The sequence below is a fragment of the Cherax quadricarinatus genome, chromosome 11 (assembly GCF_038502225.1).
Source record: "Cherax quadricarinatus isolate ZL_2023a chromosome 11, ASM3850222v1, whole genome shotgun sequence".
Lineage (NCBI taxonomy): Eukaryota > Metazoa > Arthropoda > Malacostraca > Decapoda > Parastacidae > Cherax > Cherax quadricarinatus.
Window position 1 is genome coordinate 24,573,129 of NC_091302.1, and position 20,147 is coordinate 24,593,275.

At 41.7% G+C, this 20,147-nt stretch overlaps 1 long non-coding RNA gene across 1 annotated transcript in view; it reads left to right on the forward strand.

The window, feature by feature from the left end:
• The first annotated feature begins 670 nt into the window (after positions 1-670).
• Positions 671-20,147, forward strand: part of LOC138852558 (uncharacterized) — a 470,174-nt gene continuing 450,697 nt past the window's right edge. The window contains exon 1 of the long non-coding RNA XR_011391864.1: positions 671-966. This is a non-coding gene — a long non-coding RNA (uncharacterized lncRNA). The remainder of the gene's footprint in view (positions 967-20,147) is intronic.

Below are 20,147 nucleotides of genomic sequence, written 5' to 3' on the forward strand. Positions count from 1 at the left end.
ACCAGTAAAGACGCATTTTTGGTAAAAATACTATAAAGAAAAACCTAAAAACGCAAATTGACTTCCGTTTTTAGGTTTTAAAAGCACTTTGTCCTGTCTTTAAGTCTTTATCATTTCAATAACAGATCTCAATTGATTGATGTTCTACATCACTTCCGTCGCAAATGCTTAGTTTTCAAGTTGCGACGGAAGTGATGTAGAACATCAATTAATTTACTACATATTTCCCCACAAACACATAAGCCACATCAGAAAATCGTTGGTTGGGTGAAACTGAAAATTGTCCCTGCATTCTTTAATTCTCATGTCCTTATCTATGGTGGTAGGCCATATATCATGCAAAACATAATGATTAGTTTAGTTATGAAAATGGTAATATAAATACCATTGTGCATTGTTCTTGGACTCGGTATGATTTCTGTTTAAGTAAATTGGAGATCAAGGAGGATGAATTAGTAAAATATTCATATCCCAAATCACTAACCTAATCTATGGTAAAAGTTCTGTATGTGACTCCTTTCTGGTAACGTTTTGAACTTTTAGATTCGCAGCCAGAGGATAGGGGGCTACAAGGGCCATATCCCCCCAATTGAGAGAAAAAAAAATTAATAATAATTAAAAAATTAATAATAATTGATAATGAAAAATTTGTAGTTGCATGATTACAGACAGTGATACATCCTCATTATGGCATCTCGTGAACGTGATGTTGGACGTTCTTATGCGAGTGGGTCACAGAAAAGAAAGAAGAAAATTCAAGAAGAAGAACAGAAAAAGAAAGATGTAGGAAGCTGCAGAAAGATCACAGACATGCTCATGAAAACAGTTTCTGATGTTACCAGTACAGTTGAATCTGCAGATACGTCAGATCATACAGGAAGCCCTCCCTTCATTATTTCTCAGCCAGCATCTACTTCTTTTGTGTGTCCTCTCAATGTCTCAACGGACATTTCATCCACAGGATTTGTCTTAAAAGATCCTGCCTCATGGCCAAATGTAATCCCAGATTCTCTACGTAATGCTTTCATTGCAGAAAACTTCAGTCAAATTCTGAACATTGACTTTAGGAAATCAGCAAGGATTTATGATGATGGAAGTCGTCGTTTTTTAAAGTCATCTATGTTTTACAGGAAGCTTGCAAATTCAGAAACTGTGAAAAGATCATGGATGGTATACTCTGAAAGCTGAGGACAAGTGTACTGTTCAGCATGCAAGCTATTTTCTACCAAAGAAAATACAGTGGTCCCCCGCTTTTCGTAGTTCCCGGCAATCGTAAAATTCGCCAATCATAGAGGTATTTTCGTATAAACCTGACTCGCTAGTCGTAGTTCGTCCGGGACGCGTACCCACGGCGTGAGCCAGGGCGGCAGCCAGTCTGGCATTGTTTACCAGTGAGCGAAGGTCCCCTCACGTGCTCCAGCGAAATATTTCATAATATTCCATTTATTTTAGTGCTTGCAAGTACTAAATAAGCTACCATGGCTCCAAAGAAAGCTCCTAGTGCCAAGCCTGAGGTAAAGAAGGTGAGAAATACGATTGAATTTAAGAAAACCATCATTGAACAATATGAAAGTGGTACAGGTGTGGCCGAACTGTCCAGGATGTATAAGAAACCCTACACAACCTTATGTTCCATAGTGGCCAAGAAAAATGAAATAAAGGATGCTGTTGTTGCAAAGGGAGTAACTATGCTGACAAAAATGAGATCACCAGTACTGGAAGAGGTTGAGAAGTTATTATTGGTGTGGATAAATGAGAAACAATTAGCAGGAGATACTCTTATGACTCCGTTTATTTGTGAAAAGGCTAGGCAGTTGCATGAAGATTTGGTAAAGAAATTGCCTGCAAATAGTGGTGAAGTGAGTGAATATAAGGCCAGCAAAGGCTGGTTTGAGAGATTTAAGAACAGTACTGGCATACACAGTGTGGTAAGGCATGGTGAGGCTGCCAGTTCGGACCACAGGGCGGCTGAAAAATATGTGCATGAATTCCAGGAGTACATAAACAGTGAAGGACTGAAACCTGAACAAGTGTTCAATTGTGACGAAACAGGCCTCTTTTGGAAGAAAATGCCAAAGAGGACATTCATTACACAAGAGGAAAAGGCAATGCCATGACACAAGCCTATGAAAGACAGGCTGACACTAATGTTCTGTGCTAATGCTAGTGGGGATTTCAAAGTGAAGCCATTACTAGTGTACCATTCTGAAAATCCCAGAGTGTTCAGGAAAAACAATGTTATGAAGAGTAAATTGTGTGTGTTTTGGAAATCTAATAGTAAGGCATGGGTCACGAGGGAAATTTTCGTCGAGTGGTTCAATGAAGTGTTTGGCCCTAGTGTGAAGGAGTATCTCCTGGAAAAGAAATTGGATCTCAAGTGCCTGCTAGTAATGGACAATGCACCTGCTCATCATCCAAACTTGGATGACCTAATTTTCGAGGAGTTTGGGTTCATCACAGTAAAGTTCTTGCCCCCGAATACCACTCCTCTCCTCCAACCCATGGACCAGCAGGTTATTACAAACTTTAAAAAACTCTACACAAAAGCAATGTTTCACAGGTGCTTGACTGTGACCACAGACACTCACTTGACCCTAAGGGAATTTTGGAGAGAACACTTCAGCATCCTCCACTGCATAACCCTTATAGGTATGGCTTGGGAAGAAATGACTACCAGGACTTTGAACTCTGCCTGGAGAAAATTGTGGCCAGATTGTGTCGACAAGAGGGATTTTGAAGAATTTGGGACTGACCCTGATAAGCCTATGTCTGTTGTAAAATCAATTGTGGCACCGGGGAGTTCCATGGGGTTGGATGTGAGTTTGGAGGATGTGGAAGAACTGGTGGAAGACCACAATGAAGAGCTCACCTCTGAGGAGCTGCAAGAGCTTCAGCAGGAAGAGCAACACATCGCAGCTCAGAATCTTGCTGCAGAGGAGGAGGGAGAGAGATGGAAGAAGGTGCCTTCTTCAGAAATTAAAGAGATTTTTACTATGTGGGGTAAGATGGAAAGCTTTATGGAGAAACATCACCCTAACAAGGTTGTTGCAAGCCAAGTTGGCAACATGTACAGTGACAAAGTCTTGGGCCATTTTAGGGAAGTGTTAAAGAGGCGCCAGAAACAGAGCTCTCTCCACAGTTATTTTGTGAGACAGGACTCCAGTGACTCTCAAGGTGGGCCTAGTGGCATTAAGAAACAGAGAAGAGAAGCAACCCCAGAAAAGCAAATGGTACCTGAGGTGTTGATGGAAGGGGATTCCCCTTCCAAACTATAAACAATCCACCCTCTCTCCTCCTCCAGTCTCCCATAAAGGTAAGTGTTATGCTGTTAATGTTTCATTCATCATTTCCCATTGTATTGTTTATGTACTACATGTATATTTCATGTTAAATTTTTTTTGTTTTAATACTTCTGGGTGTCAGGAACGGATTAATTGTATTTACATTATTTCTTATGGGGAAAATTGATTCGTAAATCGTAAATTTTGTTTATAGTAACGGCTCCAGGAACGGATTAATTACGAACAACGAGGGACCACTGTACCTTCACACAGGGGTTCAATGACTGGAAAAATTCCAAGCGTTTCGAGGAACATGAAAACAGCACCACTCACAGGAGCTGCATTTTAGCCAGTGTATTTCGTGCACAGAAAAAAGGCTTATTGGATTCTCATTTGGAAAATCAAACTGAAAAAGAGCGCACTTATTGGAGAAAAGATCTAGAAAGAGTTGTTGCTGTTGTAAAATTCTTAGCTCTAAGAGGACTTGCTTTCCGTGGAGAAAATGAGGTTTTTGGTTCGGAAAACAATGGCAATTTCCTAGGGATCATAGAACTGTTAGCACAATTCGATCCATTCTTAGCAAATCATGTGTCACGCCTTTGGAATGCAGGAAGAGGCACTGTATCTTACATGTCATGTACTATATGCAATGAATTTATTGAACTGATGACTAAGAAGGTCCTCAATAACATCATAGCAGCTGTGAAAACTGCAAAATACTTTGCAATAAGTGTAGATTCAACACCAGATATTTCACATACAGATCAATTGACATTCATTGTTCGCTTTGTCGATTCCAGTGGTAAGCCTGTAGAGCACTTTATAAAATTCATTCCTCTTTCAGGCCATGATGGAGAAACAATGATGAATGTAGTACTGGATACTCTGCTTGAACATAATCTCTCTATTATGGATTGCCGTGGCCAGAGCTACGACAATGCAAGTAACATGACGGGTAAATACAATGGATTGCAAGCCCGTATCAAGCAAATCAACCCACTTGCTGAATATGTGCCCTGCTCAGCACATTCTCTTAATCTTGTTGGGTCATGTTCTGCGGAGTGTTGTGTCGCTGCAGTTTCATTTTTTGGACTTTTACAAGCACTCTTTAATTTTTTCTCTGCTTCAACGCATCGGTGGAGTATACTCAAGTCAACCATTCATGGAGATGTCATCAAATCATTATCAACAACAAGGTGGTCAGTGCAGCATGATGCAACACATGCTTTCAAAGACAGCTTTGCTGAAATACGTTCTGCTTTGATCCAAATAGCAGAGGATGAAGACCAGACAGCAACTACAAGAAGCGAAGCAGCCAGCTTAGCATCAAAATTGGAAGATTTTGAATTGGCCTTACTCTGTGTGCTTTGGGACTGTATACTGGAACGGTTAAATGCCACGAACAAGACACTTCAGAAAATTGAAATTGAAATGGCTACTTGTGCTAACCTTTATGCAGGCTTAGTGGAATTTGTAAGCTCACTTCGCAATGATGAAGCTTTTGAAATGTTTGAAGAGAAAGCTAAACTGCTGGTGAAGGGGGAATTCAGGGGTAACTTTTTTTTTTTTTATTTTTCGTTCGATTTCTTTCATTTTTTTTGTACGTAAAGAAGCACCTTTCAATAGTAATGTGACCAAGTTTCAATAAGATAGCTCAAAAAACAACTGAGAAAAAAATTATTTACTAATAATCATACATATTGCAATTTGCCGTCGAAGTGGGACTTGGAGAAGTTGTTTTGGCATTATCTACGCATAAAACAATGCTAAACTGTATTTCTAGTGGATTGCCTTTCTGTAATTTATCCTTTCTTCATTCTTAAAAAAAATAAATTTTGTATGTTTTTTGACTTTCAGCCAAATATCTGACTTTTGCCCTCACAAAAATCAAAAACAAATTATGATATCTCAAAAAGCAATCCACTAGCTTGTAAAACAATCTTTCCTTTATGTTCTCTGTGAATTTCATTACATTCCTGCTATTATTAACGAAGGGGTTTGCTCATATATGTGAATAACTTACTTCCGAGATAATCCGCGAAACAGCCGGACCACCAATTTTTTTTTTTTTTTTTTCGAGAAAATAACATTTTTCTCAGTCTTATACTGCATTACGAGTGTATATCATAGTTAACCATGTTAGTTTTCTTTAATATAAGGACCCTGGAGGTGAGAGAAAGAGAATGGAAGCCCCTCTCTGAGAATGGGAATCTATTATTCCCGATGGAGCGCTCTGGGAATATGCCATATATTATTCATTCTGGAGTATTTACCATACTTCTTTGTTATTTATATTGTTTATTATGTCATATTAGATCAATTGTGATAGATAAATAAGCCGTAGAAGCTATAATAGCGTTATATTTAGCCATATTCCCCGGCCACCCCGAGACTGGAATTTTCCATGACGTCAGCAAAATGGTGTCGGGAGGTTCCTGGTTGGTTGGAACTCTACGTATAAGTCCCACCCAATGTATTATGATGCCAAATCGTCAATTATTATCTTAGAAAGAATAATACAATAAATACACGAAAAAAAACGGAAAAAAAAAATTGAGGACAGGTGAGCACACCTGCCGCGGGTGGTGACGTCACCCCAGGTGTATTTAAATGACCATAATTCCTTGTAGGAATGTCGTAGAACAATGATTCTGGTACCATTGTGTTGCCAGAGAGTTAAGCTATTTTTCTATAAGATTAACTCAGTTTGTGAATTTTTTTCGACAAATTTGTAAGCTCACTTCGCAATGATGAAGCTTTTGAAATGTTTGAAGAGAAAGCTAAACTGCTGGTGAAAGACTACAGTTACCGGGCTGATCATCAGCGGTCAAGGAAGAGGAAACACAATTTTGAAGAGCCAGACAATGAAATTGTGTTGCTACCAAGGCAGAAATGAAAGACAGCTACATACTTCGTCATTCTGGATTCACTGATTACAGAATTGGTGAAAAGAAAAGAAATCTACCAGAATCTCAATGACAAGTTTGGATTTCTGTTCAAAATTACTACTATGCAAGATGCAGAATTGAGAGAAGCTGCATTAATTAAAGTTGCAACAACACCTTTCAGCAGATGTTCAGGACACATTTGTTGAAGAAATAGTTCATTTTTCTCGGTATATGAATCAGATTAAAGCTCCACCTGAAAAATGTGTGCCCTCAGCTGCTTTGAAACATTTAAGAAATGCAGGTATCTCAGAAACATTCCCTAATGTTGACATAGTGTATCTCCTTTACCTAACACTTTCAGCTACTAACTGTGAAGGAGAACGTTCATTTTCTGTTTTGAAAAGAGTGAAAAACCAGCTCCGTTCAACAATGAGCCAAGACAAATTGTGTAACCTAGCCTTGTTGACCATTGAGTCTGATCTAACAAGAAATATTGATTTTCAGAATATAATTGATGATTTTGCCAATATGAAATCCAGAAAAAAGTTGATTTAAGAAGTGCCTGTGAATATAAACAATTCTTTACTTTCTTGAGTTTATATGATTTGATAGTCTTATGCATGATGCAATGATAACAATAATGGTCAGTGATTTATAAAGGGAATAATAGTGCTGTAGTGGTTATGCTGAATATAATAGGTACATGATGTCACTACTTTAATAGCCTAATCTAGTAATACTATACTGTCTTGAGTTTATTCTCTTTAAAATGCATGATTTAACAAGATAGTTATAATGGCTGTTGGTAAATGGTTTTGGTTGTCTTGATGTACTTTCCCTATTAAATTTAATCTAAATAGCCAGAATGTATTTAATTAGACCTTAAACAGGCTCACACTGACAACTCCCCCCACCCCCAAGCTGGAAGGGGTCGCTTCGCTTACCAGTAACTCAAAGGGGCCCCGCCAATCTGAATAGCATAGGGCCCGGAGACTTCTTAATCCGGCCCTGCTTACAGAGGATATGTACAGGAAGGCAATTTGCAAGCAAGAGAGGCGGTTCTTACCTCCTTCGACCAGACTTGCAGGTGGATCTGCCAGTGTTGCTTCACGAGAGTCCAACATCGCTTCACAACTTTGGTGGGCTTCCTTATCATTGCCTGGGTTGAACCAAGGTGCTAACATAACGAGGGGACTTCACTGATTATATTCTGAGCATCTGGTTCGCTGTTCTGGAGGCCATGTATATATGGTTGTGTCACATTCACCAAATAAAATGTAATTTACACTTAGCATGCCACAGTTATTCTTTGATACAAGACGCTGTACTTCTCACCACAGAAGATATTTACATTAAAAAATATTTTTAGAGGCATATGTGGTAAAGTAATTTCCGTCTAGTTACACAAAATTTATATTGACAGGAAGTATTTTGGAGGTTTTCGGAAGGAAGGAATTGTGGGAGAACATTCTTTGTTTTTATTTATAATGATGTCCATCCAGACTGTATATTGACCCTGTTTACCTGGAGTTTACCTGGAGAGAGTTCCGGGGGTCAACGCCCCCGCGGCCCGGTCTGTGACCAGGCCTCATGGTGGATCACGGCCTGATCAACCAGGCTGTTACTGCTGGCTGTACGCAGTCCACCATACATGCCACAGCCTAGCTGGTCAGGTACCGACTTTAGGTGCCTGTCCAGTGCCTGCTTGAAGACAGCCAGGGGTCTATTGGTAATCCCCCTTATGTATGCTGGGAGGCAGTTGAACAGTCTTTGGCCCCTGACACTTATTGTGTTGTCTCTTAACGTGCTAGTGACACCCCTGCTTTTCATTGGGGGGATGTTGCATCGTCTGCCGAGTCTTTTGCTTTCGTAGTGAGGGATTTTCGTGTGCAAGTTTGGTACTAGTCCCTCTAGGATTTTCCAGGTGTATATAATCATGTATCTCTCCCGCCTGTGTTCCAGGGAGTACAGGTTCAGGAACTTCAAGCGCTCCCAGTAATTGAGGTGTTTTATCTCCGTTATGCGCGCCGTGAAGGTTCTCTGTACATTTTCTAGGTCAGCAATTTCACCTTCCTTGAAAGGTGCTGTTAGTGTGCAGCAATATTCCAGCCTAGATAGACCAATCGACCTGAAGAGTGTCATCATGGGCTTGGCATCCCTAGTTTTGAAGGTTCTCATTATCCATCCTGTCATTTTTCTAGCAAATGTGATTGATACAATGTTATGGTTCTTGAAGGTGAGATCCTCTGACATGATCACTCCCAGGTCTTTGACGTTAGTTTTTCGTTCTACTGTGTAGCTAGAATTTGTTTTATACTCTAATGAAGTTTTAATTTCCTCATGTTTACCATATCGGAGTAATTGAAATTTCTCATCGTTGAACTTCATATTGTTTTCTGCAGCCCATTGAAAGATTTGGTTGATGTCCGCCTGGAGCCTTGCAGTGTCTGCAATGGAAGACATTGTCATGCACATTCGGGTGTCATCTGCAAAGGAAGAGGCGGTGCTGTGGCTGACATCCTTGTCTATGTCAGATATGAGGATGAGGAACAAGATGGGAGCGAGTACTGTGCCTTGTGGAACAGAGCTTTTCACCGGAGCTGCCTCGGACTTTACTCTGTTGATTACTACTACTTTTTGTGTTCTATTTGTGAAAAAATTATAGATCCATTTACCAACTTTTCCTGTAATTCCTTTAGCACGCATTTTGTGCGCTATTATGCCGTGGTCATACTTGTCGAAGGCTTTTGCGAAGTCTGTGTATATTATATCTGCATTCTTTTTGTCTTCTAGTGCATCTAGGACCTTGTCGTAGTGATCCAGTAGTTGAGACAGACAGGAGCGATCTGCTCTAAACCCATGTTGCCTTGGGTTGTGTAATTGATGGGTATCTAGATGGGTGGCGATCTTGCTTCTTAGGACCCTTACGACCCCAGTGTCCATGCTTCCTCTCCATAGGATGTTAAAAGCAAGTGATAGGGGCTTCTTGCAGGAAAAAATTCTCCTCCTATTCCGTGTACCTTAAGCAATGGTCGCAGCAATGGTTTCAAGTTGGAAAAATTCGGATTCAGGAAGGATATAGGAAAGCACTGGTTTGGTAATAGAGTTGTGGATGAGTGGAACAAACTCCCCAGTACAGTTATTCAGGCTAAAACGTTGTGTAGTTTTAAAAATAAGTTAGATAAATACATGAGTGAGTGTGGGTGGGTGTGAGTTGGACATGACTAGCTTGTGTTGCTGGGTCTGGTGCCGTGCTCCATCCTTGAGTGGAGGTGACCAGACTGGGTGGGTCATTGGGCTAATCTGGGGGGGAGGTCATTGGGCTATTCCGGGGGGAGGAGTCATTGGGCTAATCCGGGGGGGGGGACATGGAACTGCTCTGCATGGGTCAGTAGGTCTGTTGCAGTGTTCCTTCTTTCTTATGTTCTAATGTTCTTGATGAACACAGAGTTCCATGAGTCTGGCCCTGGGGCAGAGTGCATGGGCATGTCATTTATCGCCTGTTCGAAGTCATTTGGCGTCAGGATAACATCAGGTAGGCTTGTGTTTACCAAATTCTGTGGCTCTCTCATAAAAAAATAATTTTGATCTTCGACTCTCAGTCTGGTTAGTGGCTTGCTAAAAACTGAGTCATATTGGGACTTGAGTAGCTCACTCACTTCCTTGCTGTCATCTGTGTAGGACCCATCTTGTTTAAGTAGGGACCCAATACTGGATGTTGTTCTCGACTTTGATTTGGCATAAGAAAAGAAATACTTTGGGTTTCATTCGATTTCATTTATGGCTTTTAGTTCTTCCCGCGATTCCTGACTCCTATAAGATCCCTTTAGCTTTAGTTCGATGTTTGCTATTTCTCTGACCAGTGTCTCCCTAGGCACTGCAGATATATTGGCCTCTTTTAGCCGCTCTGTTATTCTTTTCCGTCGCCTCTAAAGGGAGCGCCTGTCTCTGCCTATTTTACATCTACTCCTCCTCTTTCTTAAAGGAATATGCCTTGAGCATACGTCGAGTGCCACAGAGTTAATCTGTTCTAGGCATAAGTTTGGGTCTGTGTTGCTTAGTCTATCTTCCCAGCTTATGTCATTTAGGACTTGGTTTACTTGGTCCCACTTTAGGTTCGTGTTATTGAAGTTGAAATGGTGACATTTCGTATCATACCATCATTGTTAGCGAAGATGAGGTCTAGTGTATTCTCCAGTCTAGAAGGCTCTATTATTTGCTGGTATAAGTTGAATTTTGTGCAGAGATTTCAAGGCTCGTGTGCGTGTGAGTTCTCGTCTGAGCTGCCTCCTGGTGTTATCACTGCAACAACATTATTTGCTATATTACTCCATTTTAGGTGCCTTAAGTTGAAATCCCACAGGAGCAAGATGTTGGGGACAGGAGCTGGAAGATTTTCCAGACAGTGGTCAATTTTCAACAGTTGTTCCTGGAATTGTTGGGACGTTGCATCTGGAGGCTTGTACACTACCACAATGACTAGATTTTGGTTCTCGATCTTTACTGCTAAAACTTCCACTACATCATTTCAGGCATTAAGCAGTTCTGTGCAAATAAGTGACTCTGCGATATACGGGCCAATCTTCCCCCTTTTGCCTGTTCACTCTGTTGCATCTGTATAGGTTGTAATCTGGGATCCATATTTTGTTGTCCAAGTGATCCTTTATGTGGGTCTCAGTGAAAGCCGCGAACATTGCATTTGCCTCTGCAAGCAGTCCACGGATGAAAGGTATTTTGTTGTTCGTTGTTGGCTTTAGACCCTGTATATTTGCAAAGAAGAATGGTGGATTGGTGGTACTGGGGAAAACTTTTTTTTCCGGCACTAATATCTGTATCTGTTGGTTTGGATTGGAGGCCATCGACTGTGAATCCACTCCAGAAATGACTGGATTTGGTGCACGATTTCTGCCATTTCCTGCCAGTTTTTGTTTTTTCTTCCTGGCACTAGAAAACCTCTCCCTCTTGAGTAGCTGTGGCTACCCAGGTTTTCCCATGGCCTGGATGTTTTGCATCTTTTTGTCCTTTTTAGATGGTATGCCTGGCAATTTAAGTTACAGCACAGTCTTTCCTGTACTGAAGAGGGACACATTTCCGGGTGAAAAAACTCACAGAGAGGGAGTTTGCATTTTTCTGTATGGACAACGAATTTCTGCACCTGTACAAGTTTTAGTTATAGGCGTAACTTGATCAATGTCCAAGAGAAAAATTTAGTATGTATGCTGTCCCTATCTTGCGAGACTCAGATACTTAATTGGATAATTTGTTTTGTGACTGCATCTGTCCATGGCGGTTTTGTGGTGCTGTACTTTGACAATTCGCCCTGGTATGGGTCATCTGCATGGGGACGGGCTCCTGGATGCAGCATGCATGATCTATGTGCACCTTAATCATGCACACAGTGAACAGGAGCCACAGACGGGAAACAGCTATGTGAACGGTAGCTGCATGAGAATTCTGCATCAGAGAGAGATAGGCCTAATGCCGAGTGAGAAGAGGCTGAGAATGGACCATCGCAGCAGTAACATCACCCCCACAGTCAGGTCCATAGAGACGGTTCTTTCTAACATACCTAGTGGGGGAAGAAAGAGACACTGGACCATCGCCGCAGTAACATCACCCTTACGGTCAGGTCCATATAGGTGGTTCTTCCTAAGCTGAAGTGTATCAACTAAAGCAACATGATTCTAGCTTCATCAGATGGGATGGAGATGACTCTTTGGATGTGAATTGACATTCGATGAAGAAGTTATATATTAGCCTGCCAGGTGGGAACATTGTCTGGAAAAGGGCAAAAAATTGTGGAGTGAGGGGACAATTAACGGGAAACCTGACAGTAAGAAGCTGCCAGCTACCACCAACTGGGAGGCGGTGAATAATATTACCAGGTGAGTTTAAATGCCACTTCTAAGATTGTATGCTGAACTAGTGATTTGAGGATATTTGCTGAATTAGCAATCTGTGGATATTGGAAAGGGGAAGAAGCAAATTCTGCTGTGAAAGTGTTAAAGGGAGTGAAAGTGGTGAGGGCTGCCAAAATCATATTTATAGTTATTCGGCGACTGACTACAGAGGAATATCAGCCACTGGAGGAAGGAAAAGGTTACTGGAGTAATGGCACCTGGTCAGTCGTAGACCCACAGTCACCGTCCTGTCAACAACGAAATGTCACTATCGCTGCAAGGTAAGGCAACACTGCACGTCCATATAAACAGAACAGTGGCGTGCCACATTAATTGTGGCACTGTTATGCAGCACTAACTGTGGCACTGTTATGCAGGTAGCATTAATTGCCCACACTTTTGACAGGTGCCCTTGTGCGCATTCTGGCAAAGATGTGGGCAGCCACAGCCGAGCGATTAATCACCCATAATGTATGTATGGAATAGGTGCACGCGAGGTTCGCAGACAGTATTAGTGATGATGAATTAGTAGCCAGTAGTGATAAGTTTATCTTTGCAATGCTTGCTTAGGTTAACGTGAGGCCAAAGAGACAGTGTTGTTACCAGACCAAATAACATTAGACATACGTCTACACTTTGGAGAAATTTTCTCCAGGAGAGGGGTATCAGCCCCTTTCAGCCCTTTCCAGCCCTGAGGGGCCCAGCCCTCTCAAAAGGGGCAAGCATCTTGTTTACTGTCTCATCAAGTATTTACAAGCAGTTACTTAATGATTGTGTACCAGTCATAGGTCATGCAACTTCTTTGCAATAGACCAGTGTTGCAACCAATGTGAGTTAACGAAAGCAAGTAATCTCTGTACCGCAGCAGGAAAGGTACAGGGAAACTTCTTCACTTTATTCACACGTGGGACATAATGAACTCTAAGTGATCGAGACTTATCATGAAATCAAGCATTCTGCTTTGCTTCCTGGTGGAAGTTTGGCAAGCATGGGAAATATGCTATGTCAGTTTTTCCTTTATGGCTAGGAACAGCAGGGCAAGAGGCACTGTGACATTTCAGATTACAATAAACCCAGCCAGGGAAACATTAACGCCGGGATAACGAACAAAGAGCACTGATCTGAATATTTTTGTACATAGTTTCAATGGACACAGCAGAACAATTACAGAGAAGTGTGATCAGGTTCCTGTAACTATAACACTGTGAAAAGGACAAATATTGTAGAACACAGTGTACCAGTGTGTGTATTCCTAGACAGTGGAAGATATGGACATCCAAGGACACTTAGCTTCTATCAAGTCATCAATACCTGTCGAAGATGATGCATCCAATGCCATAGCTCACGCTACAAGAGCAAGGTAGATTTTAAACCAACTCGTTATACAGGGGACTGTGCAGTTCTTGTACCACAAGGGGTTTGAAATTATCCTACAGTCGGCAGTGAGGTGTGGACTTTTGAGTCCAAACCAGTACGGATAACTTCAGCAGTCAGTTTCTGAGATATGCTGAATAACATCCCCTAGGGGTAATTATACATATACAACCCATCTTTATTAACAGCCGAATTGTGGTTACATCGAAGACTCCAAGAACTTTTTGAAAGTAGCTGCAGAACAGTATTGTTGTCAGCAAACTAAGTCCCATTACAATTCACTTATTATAAGACTGCTTGTTTGTATGCTAACCCCTACATACACTGTACCAAAGTATGGAGGAAGTACATTAAATACACCATATGTGAATTGTGTATGAGGTGGATGTACAACAGATGTATGTTTATGTTCACGGTGCTAAATATCAGCTTGTATGCAACAAATACACTTCAGCTCCATTACTCTTCAGTAGTGCCGACCTTGATTTGTCGAACTTTTTGTCAACAAATGATCCTTTGATGTATACTAATGATTATGACTGCTTCGAGAAAGCAGGCCTTCACTATATTCACTTTTACCCAAAATGTCATAGATTAGCAAGCCTCCAAACAAGACTGGGTAGATGACTCGGTGACTGACAACGAGGTTAAAATAGAAAGTTACAACAAATATAAAATGCTTGGAAAGAAATAGACAAGATGGTGGCGTATGTGCATTAGTGATTTCTCATATTATCAAGGAATTTGTAGATGAATGGTTCAGAGAACCGACATGTTGATAAATTAGACACAGTACTCAGTGGTCAGTCGTCACGTGAGGTCACAGACCCTGAGCTGCTTTGGGGATTAGTGTGGACGGTTACAAAGCATGGCTTGCTTCTGCAGTGTTTTAAAAATTGAGGTTGGAGAGTTGAAGGAGGAGGTCTTGCTTCTCCAGGAGGAGATTAGGAGGCTGAAGGTCCACCTCAATGGGTCTGGGAGAGAGTGTGAGGTGGCTGGAGTTGTGGGGAATGAGGCTTCTAGCAGCGAGGTGCAGTCTGTCTCTCGCTGTGAGGAGGCTGTAGTTGGGGAGGCAGCAACGGCTACCAGCAGTGAGGTGCAGCCCAGCACCTGCTACAAGTGGCGAGTAGTTCACAGTAATGGAAGGCGCATCAGAGTAAGGAAAGTTAAGAGTGAAGATCTGAAGGTAGGAAATCGCTTCTCTGTTCTTCAGGATGAATGTACTTCAGTGGCCAGTGAAGGTAAGGGTACTACTGCCCCTGCTAATGGAGGTAAGCGCATTCTTGTGGTTGGTGACTCTCAGGTAAGATACATTGACCGTGCTTTTTGTAATAGGAATAAGAAGATGAGAGATAGAGTGTGCTTCCCTGGAGCTGGTGTTGGGGACATTGTCAACAGGCTGGATAATATCATGTCAGGTAATGGGAGCAAGCCCATTATCTGTCTCAGTGCTGGTGGAAATGATATTGGGAAGGGTAGGAGAGAAGAGCTGCTAGATAAGTACAGGTCAGCTATAGATTTCATTAAGTCTAAGGGAGGGATCCCAATCATATGTAGCATCTTGCCTAGAAGGGGAGTAGGAAATGAATGGTTGTCTAGGGCAATTGGTGTAAATTGCTGGCTAGACAGATACTGCAAGGAACTTGCAATCCCATTCATTGACAACTGGAACAACTTTTATGGCAAACATGATATGTATGCAAGGGATGGGGTACATCTCTCTGGGGCTGGGGTGGTAGCACTTGCAGACTCGATTGAGAAGGCCATTGGTGAAATGCCTATGATTTTAAACTGATGGAAGATAGAGGTATGGGTGTGTGTGGGAAACAAGCAGGTTGCAACACTTGGGTTGGAAACAGTAAATGTATAAAAGGCATTCAGCATGAAGTTATAAATAAAGACAATAGATCAGGTCAGCAAACAAAGGGGGACAGCAGAGGGCAGCAAGGGACTAGCTCCCTTAAGGTTTACTATACTAATAGCAGGAGTGTAAGAAATAAGATAGATGAGCTAAGATTAATTGCAAGTGCAGGAAACATAGATATTATTGCTATAACAGAGACCTGGCTCAATCTGAAAGATAGAGAGATGCCCTCTGAATGTCACATACAAGGCTATAAATTATTCCACACTGACAGGGTCAACAGGAAAGGTGGTGGAGTAGCGATGTATGTCAGAGACAATTTAAATTGTTGTGTTAGACAAGATATTAAATTAGAAGCGTCAGCCACTGAATCTGTTTGGTTACAGCTTCTCGAGGGCCGAGAAAAACTAATTATGGGTGTGATTTACAGGGCCCCAAATCTTGATAGGGAGTGCAGTAAACTTCTATGGGACGAAATTCGTAAGGCATCTACATACGAAAATGTTGTGCTAATGGGAGATTTCAACTATAGACAGATTGACTGGAGCAATTTGACAGGAAATTTAGAGTCAGGTGACTTTCTTGATACGATCCAGGATTGTTTTTTAAAACAGTTTGTGACAGAGCCAACTAGGGGAAATAACCTCCTTGACTTGGTTCTTGCCAGTAGGGAAACACTAATTAATAATCTTGAGGTTAATGATGAGCTTGGGGAAAGTGATCACAAATCACTCAGTTTTAATATATCATGGAATTCCCCTAATAATGGCAATCAAGTCTCCGTCCCTGACTTTCGCTTGGCTGATTTCATAGGACTGAAAAATTACTTAGGTGGGCTGAACTGGAATGACCTGACTAAGGGTCAGGTAGGTGGTGATGGTTGCCGATATGATGCTTTCCAGGGCATAGTTCTAGCTGCTCAGTCAAATTATGTTCCAAATAGGGAAATCAGATCAAACAAAAATGATCCTAAATGGATGAACAATAGATTAAAATATCTGATTGGTCAAAAGAGAGGCATATATAGGCAAATCAAAAGAGGAGAGGGGCAATTGAGAAATCGATATATTCAGTTAAAGAGAGAAATAAAAAAGGGAATTAGAAAAGCAAAAAGAGATTATGAGGTTAAAGTTGCAAGAGAATCGAAGACTAACCCAAAAGGATTCTTTCAGGTATACAGAAGTAAGATCAGGGACAAGATAGGCCCACTCAAAAGTTCCTCGGGTCAGCTCACTGACAGTGATAAGGAAATGTGTAGAATTTTTAACACATACTTCCTCTCAGTTTTTACACAGGAGGATACCAGCGATATTCCAGTAATGATAAATTATGTAGAACAGGACGATAATAAACTGTGCACTATTAGGGTCACAAGTGACATGGTCCTTAGGCAAATAGATAAATTAAAACCTAACAAATCCCCAGGCCCTGATGAACTGTATGCAAGGGTTCTAAAGGAATGTAAAGAGGAGCTTAGCACACCTTTGGCTAATCTTTTCAACATATCACTACAAACTGGCATGGTGCCAGATAAGTGGAAAATGGCAAATGTGATACCTATTTTCAAAACAGGTGACAGGTCCTTAGCTTCGAACTATAGACCAATAAGCCTAACCTCCATAGTGGGAAAATTTATGGAATCAATAATTGCCGAGGCAGTTCGTAGCCACCTTGAAAAGCATAAATTAATCAACGAATCTCAGCATGGTTTTACAAAGGGGCGTTCCTGCCTTACGAATTTATTAACTTTTTTCACTAAGGTATTTGAGGAGGTAGATCATGGTAATGAATATGATATTGTGTATATGGACTTCAGTAAGGCTTTTGACAGGGTCCCACATCAGAGACTATTGAGGAAAATTAAAGCACATGGAATAGGAGGAGAAATTTTTTCCTGGATAGAGGCATGGTTGACAAATAGGCAGCAGAGAGTTTGCATAAATGGGGAGAAATCAGAGTGGGGAAGTGTCACGAGCGGTGTTCCACAGGGGTCAGTGTTGGGCCCCCTGCTGTTCACAATCTACATAAACGACATAGATGAGGGCATAAAGAGCGACATCGGCAAGTTTGCCGATGACACCAAAATAGGCCGTCGAATTCATTCTGACGAGGACATTCGAGCACTCCAGGAAGATTTGAATAGACTGATGCAGTGGTCGGAGAAGTGGCAGATGCAGTTTAATATAGACAAATGCAAAGTTCTAAATGTTGGACAGGACAATAACCATGCCACATATAAACTAAATAATGTAGATCTTAATATTACGGATTGCGAAAAAGATTTAGGAGTTCTGGTTAGCAGTAATCTGAAACCAAGACAACAGTGCATAAGTGTTCGCAATAAAGCTAATAGAATCCTTGGCTTCATATCAAGAAGCATAAATAATAGGAGTCCTCAGGTTGTTCTTCAACTCTATACATCCTTGGTTAGGCCTCATTTAGATTATGCTGCACAGTTTTGGTCACCTTATTACAGAATGGATATAAATTCTCTGGAAAATGTACAAAGGAGGATGACAAAGTTGATCCCATGTATCAGAAACCTTCCCTATGAGGATAGACTAAGGGCCCTGAATCTGCACTCTCTAGAAAGACGTAGAATTAGGGGGGATATGATTGAGGTGTATAAATGGAAGACAGGAATAAATAAAGGGGATGTAAATAGTGTGCTGAAAATATCTAGCCTAGACAGGACTCGCAGCAATGGTTTTAAGTTGGAAAAATTCAGATTCAGGAAGGATATAGGAAAGTACTGGTTTGGTAATAGAGTTGTGGATGAGTGGAACAAACTCCCAAGTACCGTTATAGAGGCCAGAACGTTGTGTAGCTTTAAAAATAGGTTGGATAAATACATGAGTGGATGTGGGTGGGTGTGAGTTAGACCTGATAGCTTGTGCTACCAGGTCGGTTGCCGTGTTCCTCCCTTAAGTCAATGTGACCTGACCTGACTAGGTTGGGTGCATTGGCTTAAGCCGGTAGGAGACTTGGACCTGCCTCGCATGGGCCAGTAGGCCTTCTGCAGTGTTCCTTCGTTCTTATGTTCTTATGTTCTTATGTGCAACTCTTGGGTATCTTTATTGAGGAAACGTTTCGCCACACAGTGGCTTCATCAGTCCATACAAAGGAGAATCTTGAAGAACAGGAGGAGAATGAGGTAATCAGTCCCTCAACCTTGAGTCGATGTGGTCAGTCCATCAATCTTGAATAGAATGATGGACTGACCACATCGACTCAAGGTTGAGGGACTGATTACCTCATTCTCCTCCTGTTCTTCAAGTTTCTCCTACGTATGGACTGATGAAGCCACTGTGTGGCGAAACGTTTCCTCAATAAAGATGCCCAAGAGTTGCACATGTGTCTAATTTCTCACATTATTAAGGAAGTGTAAACATAAAAGGTCAACATGAATCTATATAAGAGACGACACCTCGCGGTTACCTTACAACACTTGACCTTTTTATTATGATGATGCAGGTAATGTAGTCAAAGATCTGTTAAATACAATTTATATTTTACCCAAGCTTTAAGATTTTAACTTGTCGAACGTATATTAAATTCTTCTCAAATGTTATTAATTATTTTTTATAAAGCTTGAAAATCAATTGGGCGGTTAAAATCTCTCATATGAAAATCAACTGGATGGTTAAAATAATCAGAGCATTAAAATCTTGTCCACCTCTCCCTCAACCCACGACCCCACCCACGACCCCCACCCACGACCCCACCCTCGACCCCGACCGTCCGCGCCGCCCGACCGGGGCCCGCCTGCGCCGACTCGCGCCCGCCCCACGCCCGCCTTCGCGCCCGCCCCGCGCCTTCTGCAGCGTAGTCCGGATCGCCCCACCCCCCGAATTTTTTTCCGATTTTTTCGATTTTTTTTTTTAATTTCATGTGCTCTTCATCTCCTCGGATCAAATTTTTCTCGAAATCAATAATACCAAGACTCCACTTCCTCGGATCAAGTTTTTTGGATTCCCCCCTATGGGGTTTCGAAATTCTTATGATCTCCTCGGATCAACACCCTCCCCCCACACCACCCCTATCCCAAAATTTCTGCTCCAATTCCTTGGATCAAGTTTTTCTCGATATCAAATAATACAAAGACTCCATCTCCTTGGATAAAATTTTTCTCGAAATCAATAATATCAAGTCTCCATCTCCTTGGATCAAGTTTTTCTCGATATCAATAATACAAAGATTTTCCCCCCACATCCCCCCAATGAAAAGCAGGGGTGTCACTAGCACGTTAAGAGACTATACAATAAGCATCAGGGGCCCGAGACTGTTCAACTGCCTCCCAGCATACATAAGGGGGATTACCAACAGACCCCTGGCAGTCTTCAAGCTGGCACTGGACAAGCTCCTAAAGTCGGTTCCTGACCAGCCGGGCTGTGGCTCGTACGTTGGTTTGCGTGCAGCCAGCAGCAACAGCCTGGTTGATCAGGCTCTGATCCACCAGGAGGCCTGGTCACAGACCGGGCCGCGGGGGCGTTGACATCCGGAACTCTCTCCAGGTAAACTCCAGGTAAACACCTCTCACCATCCACTTCTACCCTCTATGTCCAAGTATTTCTCCTCCATCTCCTTGGATCAAGTTTTTGGATTCCCCCCTCTCAGGGTAAGCATTCAAATGAACTCCCCCTATGAGGCATGGTACTTTCTCTTACTACAGGTCTAAACAAGTGTGACGTCACCCCACCTGTGTTTACTCGGCGGTCAGTGACGTCACACACACACACACACAGGCTGAATCTTGTCGAGCAGACATTAACTTAAAATGCAGGATAACACTATTTATAATACAACCAATGCATTTCATATACATCCAACAAAAAAAAAT